The 13,549-nt window shown below is 41.8% G+C and overlaps 1 protein-coding gene across 14 annotated transcripts in view; it reads left to right on the top strand.

Moving 5' to 3' along the window:
- epb41l2 (erythrocyte membrane protein band 4.1 like 2) overlaps window positions 1-13,549 on the top strand; it is a 59,649-nt gene that overhangs the window by 792 nt on the left and 45,308 nt on the right. The gene's annotated exons all lie outside the window — the stretch shown is intronic.

The raw sequence follows: 13,549 nt of genomic DNA, 5'->3' as shown, positions 1-13,549 counted from the left end.
GTAACTGACATGTCTAAAAGTCATTTTCTAAATGAATAGACCCCGTTAGGATACTGTTGGTGGTTGTATTTCCTGGTGTAGGTGAAGTCTCCCGCTACGTTAAAGGCGAGTTAAGTTAACGTTGGCGGTTGGTTCTTCTAATCATGCTAACGTAATCGTTACGTTTAAAGACTATTCAAACATCCATCTCATCTTTCGTGTAGCTGCTTTTATACCACTAAGTTAACAAGTAGTAGATGGTTGTTTGAAAGCATCACGCGGTTGAGAACAACGACAGCATTTTATTTTATGCCGTTTTATCTGTTGTTGTGTAGCGAAGTTATTCGTGCGTCCGTGCCCTTGTGTTTGGGCACTGCTTCTTCCAGCGGTAGCAACACTAGAACACGTTGTTTCACTATTTCCAAAAAACTCGTCTCATATGGTTTCATGCTGGTTTACAAGGAAGTTTGGGAAATGCAGTCCCGCTTGTTTACGGAATTCAAAAGATGGGTTTAGTCCCATGATGCAGTGGTAAAATAAATAGATAATTAGAGCATCTACTGAAACTGAGGGATAATAGTATTTGTGGAATAGTGTTATCCATTAGCAATTAGTCGGTTATGGCGGACATCGACCATATGAATTATCAGACTTATCAAACTGATGTTATAAAATAGCTTTTAGTCTGACCAACATCCACAAAAGATAGTATTCAGTTTATAAAGATATGAAACAGAGAAAAGGAAGCAAGTCTTTCTTTTTTCAGCTTGTCATCAGCAAATATTCTCCCATTTTTTACTTGACAAGTGGCTCTGTTGTTTAAGCTCTAATTTGATCATGTAACTAGAAGATTATGTTTACCATAACATGCATGGCACATTTCTGCAGTAAAGGTTAATTTTATTGACTTAAAGTGGATTTTAAACACTCAAAAGTTAAGATTTTGTTTCAGTTTTGATGGGTCTGCCCATGACTGCATCACAGTCTCTGTTTTACTTTCTCATCATACTCTTACTACTATTTGTCTCCAGACAGAACTGTGTGTGCGTACAGTACTTAACATGAATGTGTGTTTCCCAGGCAGAGCCTTAAGTCATACTTTGTTTGACAGATGCCAATGGCTCAACTTGTTCATAGACAGAATAGGCAGGCAGGCAGACCGACACACGGACTGACAGACTGGACTCAGCTGAGATTGTGCTGACGTGTAAAGTCAGTGGCAACTGGCAAACATATCTATTACATCAACCTAATTTAATTTTGATGAATGAAATCAATGTCTGTATTGTGCCACAATCAGACGCAATGCAGTTGGCTCCTTCTCAAGCAATTTCTGTTATATTTGGCTCTTTTTGAACAGACATACCTGGCTTTATCAAAAACTATCTAATAGGTGCCTTTTGAAATTCATTGTTTGATGTGTGCTGCAGCATTACCATGACTGAGAACAACACAGTAAGACACTTAGAATGAGGTTTAAGGGTGATTGTTAGTAGCATAGCCTTTATATTAGTCTGCCTAAGTGTCTTCGTGTGTGTCTTCGTGTGTGTGTGTGTGTGTGGCCCACTACTCGTCACCTTAAGCAGCACAACTCAGCTTTGGTGCATACCGCCTTCTTGTCTCTTCTCCTCTAAGGGAAAGGAAAGTAGGTTAGATAGAAATAGAGGACACCAGGGCAAGAACAATATCATGGACAGTAGTAGTGTACAGTATGTGGGTCTTCAGAACTATGTAATATATATGTATTCATGCTTTATTATGTGTCATTGTAACAATTTGCATTGGATTTTTTTCCATGAAGAATGATACACGATAAAATACCCGAGAATGCCTGCTGAAGACTTGACTTTGCATAACTGCTCATTCTAATGTGATGGGCATAAACTAGACTACTGATTTTCCATACATACGTAGGTGTCGTGCCAAATTCTCCCTCTATCATGGTCTTTGTTTTCCATGTTAACCCATATCTCTGTTGGTTAGAAAATGGAGGACACGACTAAAATCTTTGTGCACAAACCTGGTACCACCTGAACCTAAGAGGCGAGTGGAAACCCTGTGGAAATGAACAAATTACATAACAGAGTCATCATCCGTCCAGCCGCACAGCCCGCCAGCTACAGTGCATTAACGAGAGAATGAGTTTCAGAGCTACCCACCCAATCATTTTCTATGGAGACTTCTGTTTTATTGTCTTTAACATATTTCATCTCTTTGTTTTTTATGGTGTATGGATTACTGACTTAGGCATATATTTAACAAACAGGCTTTCTAAGATTTCTATCTATATTTTCTTTTGGCATTACAAATGTGTTCCAACCGATCAGTTTGAAGGTGGAGACAAATAATCCAATCCAATACAACAACAGCCCGGAACGAGGAACCCAAAAAATTACCCTGTTAATTTAACACCTCTTTCAACATAGTCTTAGCAGCTATTGAACATCACATGCTTCACTAAAGTATTACTTTCTGCAGTGCCATTGTGTGGTATTGTATTGTGTTACGGGTGTTGAGGTTATTTAGTACAGCAGCACATGTAGGTGCACTTGCAGTTAAGTACAAGAAAATCCACATCAAGTTAAAGCTTTCATGATATATAGTCACACAGAATAACAAATATGCATTGGAACATTTTTTACTCAACATCAGTGTAAGAAGGAAGGACTCTTGGTTTGGTAAGCTGTAAGGGAAATCCAGCAGTGAGCACGTCTGTCACTTTGGTGTGCTTTTCCTGTCAGGCCCCTCTCTGTGTGTATAGTTTATCTATAATCATCGGGGCCATGTTCATTCTCAGACTCTCAGGATGTGTGGAACAGTGGCGGCTCTGTCAGTCCCACTAATGAGAGAAGCCTTAATTGGTTGTTCTGGTGGGAGAATCTGCTCATTAAAGGTAGCTGGAACTAACTCTGGGTTAGCTGGAATGAGTGCACGATTCCTTTTTTCCTCTCAATATTGCCGTTGTCAGGCAAAAGCTTTTTTGGGATGTGTGTATTTTATGAAATTATGTTACTGAATGTATTTTCAGTGGCTTGTTTCTTCCAGATGTCACAAAACTTGGGTGTCAGAGCTGTAGAAATTAAAATTAAAAGACACATTTCTCACTTTGTCTTAAGGGGGACAGTAAAACTGAATGCTTCTTTTATTTTCCTCTCCTATATATTTTCTAACTTCTTAACAGTTTTTGATGTGTTGTCACTGCTGCATTAGTTTAGAGTACAGACTCACATACTGTACTTTTTTCTCTCTCACCTTGTGAGTGGTAGAAAGGCAAGTTGGAGAGACACAAGGAGACAAAAATAGGAAAATGGGAAAATAGAGATGTAGTGACAAAAGCTAGCAGAGAGGAAGAGAGACTGAGTGAGAGCGACAGAGAGAGTGAGAGACATTGCTTAACCATTCGGAAGGGCTATGGGAACATCTCTGCGAGCATGTATTTGTGTGTGTGTATGTGTGTTTTCATCCTGACCCTGTCGGTTCAACAGGAGGAAAACACTTCACATCAACTCAGGCACACAGAGATAGCCCTACTGTCCCACATCGGATTGAATGACTCAAACTGACTGTGTTTTTAGAAAATGAACCATATACAGAGAACACTTCACTCTCCCTTAAAGTGTCACAAATGTTTCTTTCTTTATAATAATCAGCTAAAAATCAAAATACCAAGATTTCCACTTGGTTACAGTGGAGATTAGCATGTTTTACCACCCTCATCTAGTCTGTCAAAGGGGTTTAATACTGTAAGTCCAAATCGCAATTGAAGGCTTTTATCTCATCCATGATTGTTGCGACATTGGGACAGTCACAACAATTACTAAGGTGGACATATTCTACAGTGTAGCAGTCAGCCATGACCGGCGAGTATTAGCCTCTAGCTCGGCCAGCGGGCACCGCAGGACTCGTATTCACACAGAGAAGATCAGAGAGGCATGGTTGAATGGAAACTGTAATGCAATGTTCAGCTTATTACCGCTACAGAGACAGTGAGGGTAGGAGGGCGGGTGAGGTGGGGAGAGTGAAAGAAGGATAGAGATGTAGAGGATGTGTGTGTGATGGAGGGGACAAAAAGGGAAAGGGAGGTGGGGTAGTTTCTCTGGGTGAAAGGGTCAGCTAAATGCTAAAACATGTAATGTGAAAACTAGAGTGTATAATAGTGAAAAACTGTCACTGTAATTGTAATAGCCTTTAAGTTAAGCATTGATGTTATCTTAATTGTGTTGAACCAACAAGCTTAATAGAGTTAAATAGATTAGAGTTTATATTATTTGACTTGTGGAGATTAGTAGAGTCATTTTTTGTTAAATAAGAGGGTCTATTAGAGGAGAATAGAAAATCCTTGTGTTGAAGGGGAACGTTTTACATCAGAGGCAGAGAAAGAGGGGGCAAACTGCCTTCCCCAGCAAGTGTCCAGCTCTGAAAGAAGCAATAGAATAAAAACCAGTGAGAGAGCATGGGCCTGTGGCTTTGGCAGGGGGCCAAACATAGTTAAAAACAGATTAATCAGCATAGGGTCACATTCTCACAGAGAGAGGCTGAACAGAGCATGGCAGGACGGGGCCCTCATCTTTTAGAAGCCACAACTTAGGGAGCAACAGCAGGAAATGTTGGCACTGAGGTTTATATGAGCAGAAAAATGGATAATATTGTGCTTTAAATACTGATATCTGATCTTAAAACATCCTATATAGTGTGGTGACAAGTCCTTGACACAAGTTCAGAAAATCAAGCAAATTGAGAAAGTTGACATAGTCATAAAGCTTATTTCTTTCCATGCGATCAACAAAGTTAATTTTTCTTAGCAATCACATCATTAATTTTGCCCCCTTATATAATATATTTCATTATCGATTAATCTGCAGGTTATTTCATTTAATTGATAAATCATTTTGTCTATAAAATGACAGAAAATAGTGGAAAATACCCATTATAAATTCCTGTAGCCCAAACCAAAGTATTTCTATAGCTAGTGCTATTTGACCAACAGACCAAAGCCCAAAGATATTCAGATATGACATGAAAAGGCATTAAATCTGTGTATGTATGTTTGGCATTTTTGCTTTAAACAAACAATTAGGCTATTTGCTTATCAAATTAGTTGCTGTCCTGCTGATTAATTTTCAGTCGATCAACATTAGCCTAATTCGCTCATCGTTGCAGCTCTACAAATCCCAAATTCCGCCATATATCTTCAGTAAAAATTTAAGTGATACTATTATTGCATTTTTATATGTGCAGTCAGTCATTGTTTAATCCATATAATGTACAGGTTTATTTGTGTATAATTCCAGTTCGATTTTTAGATTAAATAATAAATATTTTCTACGTTAACCAGCTGTTCATAATTAAGAATATAGGCTTGTTTTACAGTTGTGTTCAAAAATATTACTTATTCATCATCAGAAAACATTAACAGTTTAAATTGAATTCCTAGCCTAATTTTAGTATTAAAATACCTGTCCACCACTTTGGAAGGGATAGTTTCAAATCTGTTTTCATTTTTTGTGGTGGATTGTGTCTTTAAGTCTGCTATCAGCTGGTATTGATAAAGAGTAGAATGAAATGGAATTGTTTTTATTTTCCATCTGGATGTTTTGAGAACCCGTGTTCTGATTAAATAATCTGAAAAGATTAAAACAAGATTTTCTCATTCATTCATTTATTCAGTCATTCATTCTTTGATGGATTCATTCATCATTTAATTCATTTAGCCATTCATTAATTTACGTCATTCATCATGTGTTGATTATATATTCATTCGGGCCGTCAAAAAAGTCAGGGAAGGGCTTGAGAAGAGAGGAGGTGGGATACCAGGGCAGAGCGATAATGAGGACGGGATGAGGGGAGGAAAAGGAAGTGAGAGGAGTGTCTGGGGCAAGAAGGTTGAGAGGGAGTGCAGACCCGCTAACTTGTTCTCATTAGTAGCCTTTGAGAAGCTCTGAAGTTTGTAAAACATTTTGGAAAGAGTGTAAAGAACCCAGTGAACTGTGTATTTGTCTGTGAGGGGGAGATTCAGACAGACGGAAAGCACGGTCAATAGACAGTCTTTCCGACAGGTCAAAAATATACACGTGCAAGGGGGTGGGCTGAGACGAAGGGAGATCCAGGGGGGTGTAGACATCTGTGTAGTATTTCAAATAGATATATTTTACAAATTGATATGACTCAATTTTAACTATCCAGTACAGGAGAAGTTGTCCTTCTAGCTTAGAATATGGAAGGAAAATCCCAGGAGCACATTTCAGCCTTTCAGACAGACTGAATAAAGAAATCCAGTTTCTGTAAGTTACAGGAGTTAGTTGAACAGAAGTTAACTAGGAGAGGGGGTGGGACTGTGGCTCTCTGTGTGGTTGTTCGGCATACCGCAGTATAGCATATGCGTGGGAGAAACTCAAAGATGTGTGAGTTGTCCTTCTGATCAGTCAGAGAACACAAATGTTCAGAGAGAGATACAAAAACATGACTGTATGGATGCTTTGCATTCTGGTCAATTCCTGTTTTTATGTTGATGGGTTCCCAATGAGAGAGACACAGACAGTGATACACAGACATACGTGTGGCTAAAAATACAAATTGAAGATAAAGATGGCGGGATGGTAGATTAACCGAGTGAAACAGGAGAAGGGTTTGAAGTTGCTCCTTTGCCATACTTCCTGTTTCCTGGTTAGGGGTCAGAGGTCACTGGTCTGGGATTAACTGATACTAGGCGCCTAAATAATCTGTCTGGCCATGTCATTGACCTAACACTGATGCCCGAGAAAAGCCAAATTTCACATAATGATGTGTGAGCGTGTGTATGGACTTTAGAGGCAGTAATCGAGAAAACAGGATGATGTCCGAAAAATGAGGACATCTTATGGTGTTCACAAGGGGAATGTCTCATTTTAGGTAGGGCTCAAGGTTAGTAGTTGTGAAATTAATGGCAGACAGCTGTGAGTTGGTGTGTGTGTGAGTCGGCTTTACATACACAAAATTGCATCATTGCAGAATATGTGCTACTGACCAAGCTTGCTACATTATGCATTATATTTACTGATGCGGCTAGTATAGATGCATGGTCACACCCAACAACAACTTCCAAGTCTTTCATATGAATATTCAAGAAATTACATGTGCACAGCTGTTGTGTTAAGAAAAGACTGTCACATAGGACTGCAAAGTATCCAGTTTGCTCTTAGGACAGAAAAATAGCATGTTTTGACAGTGTGCTAACAGATTTCAAAGCTTTCATATTATATTTTAATTCTAATCCACACATATCTATTTCAGCTCTGTGCCAGAGGAGTAGGATGTTATTCACTTCATGTGCATTAACTTGCCACACTAGGCAGCTGTAATAATGAGCCTTGATGCCCATGAAGTCATTTGTTTTGCCAAAGCACCTGTTGTTACCACCCTCTATGGGATGTACGTTGCCCTAGTAACACCACACCCTGCTACTCGGGAGAGACTACATGGAGCTGTGCGTTTTCACCACGAGTTTCGCTGTCTTTCTTTTCCTTTCACTCACTCACCCTTTCTCCCCTCCCAGCTAATGCTTTCTTCCTCTCTCCTTTCCCGTGTTTTTCACTCCCTCTCACAGACACAGTGAACTGCATCTCCTCTCATGTGCACCCGTGTGACCCACCCATACTTTCACTCTTTGTCTCTCTCACACACGCACGATGCATGCGCACACACACACAGTCACTCACACATTCACACAGACAGGACACTTGTGCTTGACTGCTTTAATCGCTGAATAGGGGAGTTTAGCAGCCAACAATAGTAGTTATGAGCTGACCCATTATTCTCACACATACAGAAAGAGAGAGAGAGACTTGCACTAGAAGATAAAATATATATAGATTTTATTTATTATGTTAGTAGTTGCTAATACATTTCTTTTCTTACATCAACAGCCAATTTTTGTTCTTTTTTCAGCATTTCCACCATATAACATTTCCCACATTGTGTGTCTATTTTACATTTCTTACAAATAATGCAAAATGGTGGAATATTATCTCTACTTTGCAAAAAAAGCATTAGCAAAATACCAAAAATGCTAAGTCAAATGGTTATACAGTATAATAGTACCACATAGCATCCATACATCATCATTAAATCAGTGCTTAGTGGGGAAGGACATGCTTGAGTACGCATGCGCCAACGTGCATGCTGCCTGTTGCCATTGCTCCATCTCGTCATCTTACTTTTTTCAACCTTTAGCTTTCCTTTTTCTTTAAAACTTGAGTAACTTTTGTGTAAGTGTAATTTAAACTACGCTCTTTACGAAAATGAGAGTAGAGAGTGTTTTGGTATTTTTTTTCGTCGTGAAACTTCTTCTCCTGCTACTCGGTCAGGGCACTGCTGCAGAACAGCTTTTTGGCCGCATTGTTTACACCAGGGAACAGCTGATCACACTGAAGCCGAGTGGCATATCGCCCAAGACAACTGATGTCCCCACTGAGATCTGGAGGAGGACACACCGAGGATGCAGAGGTGGAACGAAGCGGCGAGGGAAGAGAGAGGGGTCTAGACAAAAGAGACTTAAGAACAAGAGATTTAAGCAGTGTCTGCCTTCTCTTGTCATGGGCAACGTGAGATCACTGGCGAATAAAATGGACGAGCTAATGGCGTTAGCCCGGAGTCAGACGGAGTTCCGTGAGTGTAGTTTGATGTGCTTCTCTGAGACATGGCTGCACCAGGATATCCCGGATCATAACGTTTCCATCGACAGCTTTCAGACTGTTCGGGGTGACAGGGATCACACCGGGAGCGGTAAGCGGAAAGGTGGCAGGCTTGCTGTTCTGGTCAACAACAGATGGTGTAACCCTGGTCACGTTGGTCATATTATTTGCCACGTGAATTCTCACATGCCATTGTTGTGGCTGTTTACATCCCCCCTCTGCATACCCGGCGTCGGCATACAACGTCATTCACATCGCCATAGCGCAATTCCAGACTCAACACCTGAGTGCACTCATATTAATCTCGGGTGACTTCAACCATGTCAGTGTTTCGACAACACTGACTAATTTCACCCAGTATGTGAGTTATCCTACTAGAGAGGAGATGACTCTGGACCTGCTGTATGCTAACGTTAAGGACACATACAGCTCTTCCCCCCTCCCTCGTTGGGTAGGTCAGACCACATCGTCATTCACCTCAAACCCTGCTATGTGCCTCTGGTTAAAAGGCAGCCTGCGACCACAAGGACAGTGAGGAGATGGTCAGAGGAGGCCTATGAGACACTTCAGGGATGTTTTGAGGTGACAAACTGGGATGCACTCAGTGAGCCTAATGGAGAGGACATTGACGGGCTCACTGAGTGCATCACTGGCTACATTAACTTCTGTGTGGACTGCAATGTCCCAACTAAGATGGTCCATTGTTATCCAAATAACAAACCGTGGGTAACAAAGGACATCAAAGACATCCTGAATGCCAAGAGGAGGGCCTTTACCGATGGTAATAGGGAGGAGGTGAGGGCAATCCGGGTTGACCTGAAGGTGAAGATCAGGGAGGCCAAGGAGAAGTACAGGAGGCTGCTGGAGTGGAAACTCCAGCAGAACAACATGAGAGAGGTCTGGAGCGGCATGAAGAGCATCACTGGCTTCAGACCGACTGGCAGCAGAGGAGTTGAAGGCAGCTTGGACAATCTGTTAATCTGTTCTTTAACAGATTTGACACACCGGCTCCTGCTCATCCCCCCTCTAACTCAGCTGCTGTCTGCCCTCAGACTCCTCTGAGTCCACTGCTTCCCCCTCCTCCATCTTCCTGGGAGACTCCTACTCCACCCTCAACTGGCTAACGGCCCTCTCCAGACTGACGACTCCCCCCCTCCCCCGCCTGTAACCTCTGCTGTGTGCCTGACTGCTGACCAGGTGAGAGGACAGCTGATGAAACAAGCCTGCAGGCCCCACTGGTCTTTGCCCTGGGGTTCTAAAAGCCTGTGCTCCCCAGCTATGTGGAGTCCTTCACCATGTCTTCAACCTGAGCCTTCAAATGGTCCTGTGCCGAAGACGCCGCATCCCAGTGGCTCCAAGGACTACAGACCGGTGGCACTGACATAATGAAGACCCTGGAGAGACTGGTGCTGGAACAGCTGCGGCCCATGGTCAGACCCCTCCTGGACCCACTTCAGTTCACCTACCAGCCCCGGCTGGGAGTTGAGGACACCATCATCTTCCTGCTGAACCGCATCTACACCCACCTGGACAAGCTGGCAAGCAGGGTGAGGATCATGTTTTTTGACTTCTCCAGTGCTTTCAACACCATCCGACCAGCCCTGCTGGGTGAGAAGCTGGCAGCGATGCAGGTGGATGCCCCCCTCGTGTCCTGGATTGTTGACTACCTGACTGGCAGACCACAGCATGTGCGTCTGCAGCACTGTGTGTCAGACAGTGTGGTCAGCAACACTGGGGCCCCTCAGGGGACTGTCCTCTCTCCCTTCTTCTTCACCATCTACAGCACAGACTTCAGCTACCACACAGAGTCCTGCCACCTTCAGAAGTTTTCTGATGACTCTGTTGTGGTGGGATGTATCAGCGGTGGTAATGAGACTGAGTGCAAGGCTGTGGTGGGAAACTTTGTCTCATGGTGTGAGCAGAACCATCTGCACCTCAGTGCGACAAAGTCTAAGGAGCTGGTTGTAGATCTACGAAGGCCCAAGGCACCAGTGACCCCAGTTTCCATCCAGGGGGTCAGTGTGGACATTGTAGAGGATTACAAGTACCTGGGGGTACACATGGACAATAAACTAGACTGGGCTAAGAACACTCAAGCTCTTTACAGGAAGGGCCAGAGCCGCCTCTATTATCTGAGGAGGCTGAGGTCCTTCAACATCTGCCGGACAATGCAGTTTTATGAGTCTGTGGTGGCCAGTGCTATCCTGTATGCTGTTGCATACTGGGGCAGCAGGTTGAGGGTAGCGGACGCTAACAGGCTCAACAAACTGATCCGTGAGGCAAGTGACGCTGTGGGGGTGGAGCTGGACTCTGTTGGTGGTGTCAGAGAGGAGGATGCTGGCCAAACTACATGCCATCTTGGACAATGTCTCCCACCCACTCCATGACGTGCTGGTCAAACAAAGGAGTACTTTCAGCAAAAGACTCATCCCCCCAAAATGCACCACAGAGCGCCACAGGAAGTCATTCCTGCCCGTGGCCATCAAACTCTTTAACTACTCCCTCTAACATCACTGCAATACTTGAAATATTGTGCAATATTCTCTGTTCAATACTCCTGTGCAATATTCTCTGTTTTCAGTTTAATATTCCGTATTTATTGATATTTATTCATACTTATATTACTGCTGTGCAATATCCACCGTCTAATAATCTGGTTAATCTGCTACACTTAACTTGACAGTACTCATTATTGCACTATAACTTGTTACTTATATTATTACATTGTATTATACCGTACATACTTATCAACCTGTAAATCTACTTTTTTACTTAAACTCATTTTAGCTTTTATTCTTATATCCACTTAGTACTTAATTTAGCTTAGCAGTATTATAGTGTATTATATTTTGATTTGCTTAGTACTTTTCCTGTGTGCATTGACGTGATACAGCAGCTGTAACGAAAGGGTTTCCCCTCGGTGATCAATAAAGTATTTCTGATTCTGATTGTACAGTTGAATGAGGCAGAACCTGCAGTGTTATTCATTTTGTAAAATGATAGTTATAGTAGCATAGAGCTGAATAGAGTGTTTTGGTGTTGAAGAGTAAAACTCAATGGTTTTACTGCCATATAGTTTGGGAACTGACAATAGCAGTTATGAGCTGACAGTAATAATACGGTAACAAAAGTAATGACATAGTGTTGGTCATTTAAGCATACCGTATGAGCTGACCATTCATTTGCTAAGCTCAAACTGAAGGCAGCAAGGAGACACTAAGGCAGCATTTGTGTCATTGCATGTGTTCCTCGAGGGCAGTGAAATGTTGATATCAGTTGAAGCTGGGAGTAGAAAAGACAGAGAGTAAGATGACGGGATGAATGGACAGACAGGCAGGCAGACAGGCAGACAGACAAACATACACAGGGATTATCCTTTGTGTAATCCTCAGTTTGAGGGTCAGAGTGCAGTGTAAAGGCACAGGCATGTTCCGAATTTTCACACCAGCAGTTGTGTCTGAATGTGTCTGAATGTGTGTGTGTGTGTGTGTGTGTGTGTGTGTGTGTGTGTGTGTGTGTGTGAGTCAGTGATTCTGTGAGTATGTGTTTCCATATGTTTTAGAATGCGTTTATGTGTGTGTGCCTCTGTGTGTTTGGTGTATCCGTGTGTGTATGCATGTGTCATTGCGTGACAGATGGACAGATCGTACAAGAGAACAGCACAGATTAGGATTCTGCACTCTGTGTGTATGTGTGTGGTTATTTCAAAACCAAACTGGGGCTCAGTAACTGTCAGCTGTTGGGCCTGGTGGAATAGTTTGAAAAGCTGTTAGCTTGTTGCACCAGTGCTCAGCATTTGGGATGTCCCAGTGCGATCACACTGCTGCATTGGATTTTTAATTCATTAGTCCCAGCTGTATGATGGCCAATTGATTTCCAGTGCTTAGTTTATTGGAAGCCATTGCACTCAGTATACAGCAGCTGTCTGAAACAGGGTTTCTTAACAAATAGCCATTCGAGCAAGTGACAAACAAACAGCAATTAATGATAATTTCCCAGACAGCAAGCAATGCATCTTTCGGGATAAAATGGTTGTTTTGCACCTATTTCAACTAAATTTAACAGGTAGATTACACCTCTGAAGTACTGCTGTTGTTGGTTAAAAACTGTGATTGAAGTTTAATACAGTTTGCTGTTTTTAGGGTTGGTTGGTCTGTTGGTCCAGACTGAAATATTTCAGCAACCATTTCATGGATTGCCATGACATTTTGTACAAACATTCATGGTCCCCAGATGATGTATCCTACTGACTTTGGTGATCTCAAATTTTTCATGTAGCACCACCAGGAGCCCACATTTTCAATTCAGTTAATTATCTCAACATTGACTTGATGGATTGGCAAACATTTTGTACAAACATTCAAGGTTTCCAGACAATCAATTCAAATGACTCCTCCAGTGCCACCATAAGGTTGACATTTGTGTTTTTGAGTGAAATGTCTGCTATTGGATGGATTGGACGTTTGGTACACAGATTCATGTCCCCCTCAGGATGAATTGTAATAACTTATAAGATAATAAGATGGTAACAAATGATGCCTAAGTATTATTGTCCTAAGTACAACCTCACAGAGCTGGCATGGCTGTAGACTCCATAGAAACACCACAGGGAACAAATAATGAAAAGCTTTGATGCAGGCTATATTGAGGTGGAACTATTCAGTCTTTTTATATCTTGACATAATTGTGTAGTGTCTAAAGTGTGCTATTGTCTAAAATTGTGCAATGTTTATCTTAATTGTGAAAGAAAAAAAACACAATCCCACTTTGTACTGGCAGGTATTTCAATCAGTATTGGGACTGTGGGCATTAAAACTTTAGCAGTACACCCATATTCATTCAGCATTACTATGCTATTATATCATATAAGATGTGATATAATTACAGTACATCTTCAATGT

The sequence above is a fragment of the Siniperca chuatsi genome, linkage group LG16 (genome assembly GCF_020085105.1).
Source record: "Siniperca chuatsi isolate FFG_IHB_CAS linkage group LG16, ASM2008510v1, whole genome shotgun sequence".
NCBI classification, from domain to species: Eukaryota; Metazoa; Chordata; class Actinopteri; order Centrarchiformes; family Sinipercidae; genus Siniperca; species Siniperca chuatsi.
This window is presented reverse-complemented; position numbering and strand designations above follow the sequence as displayed.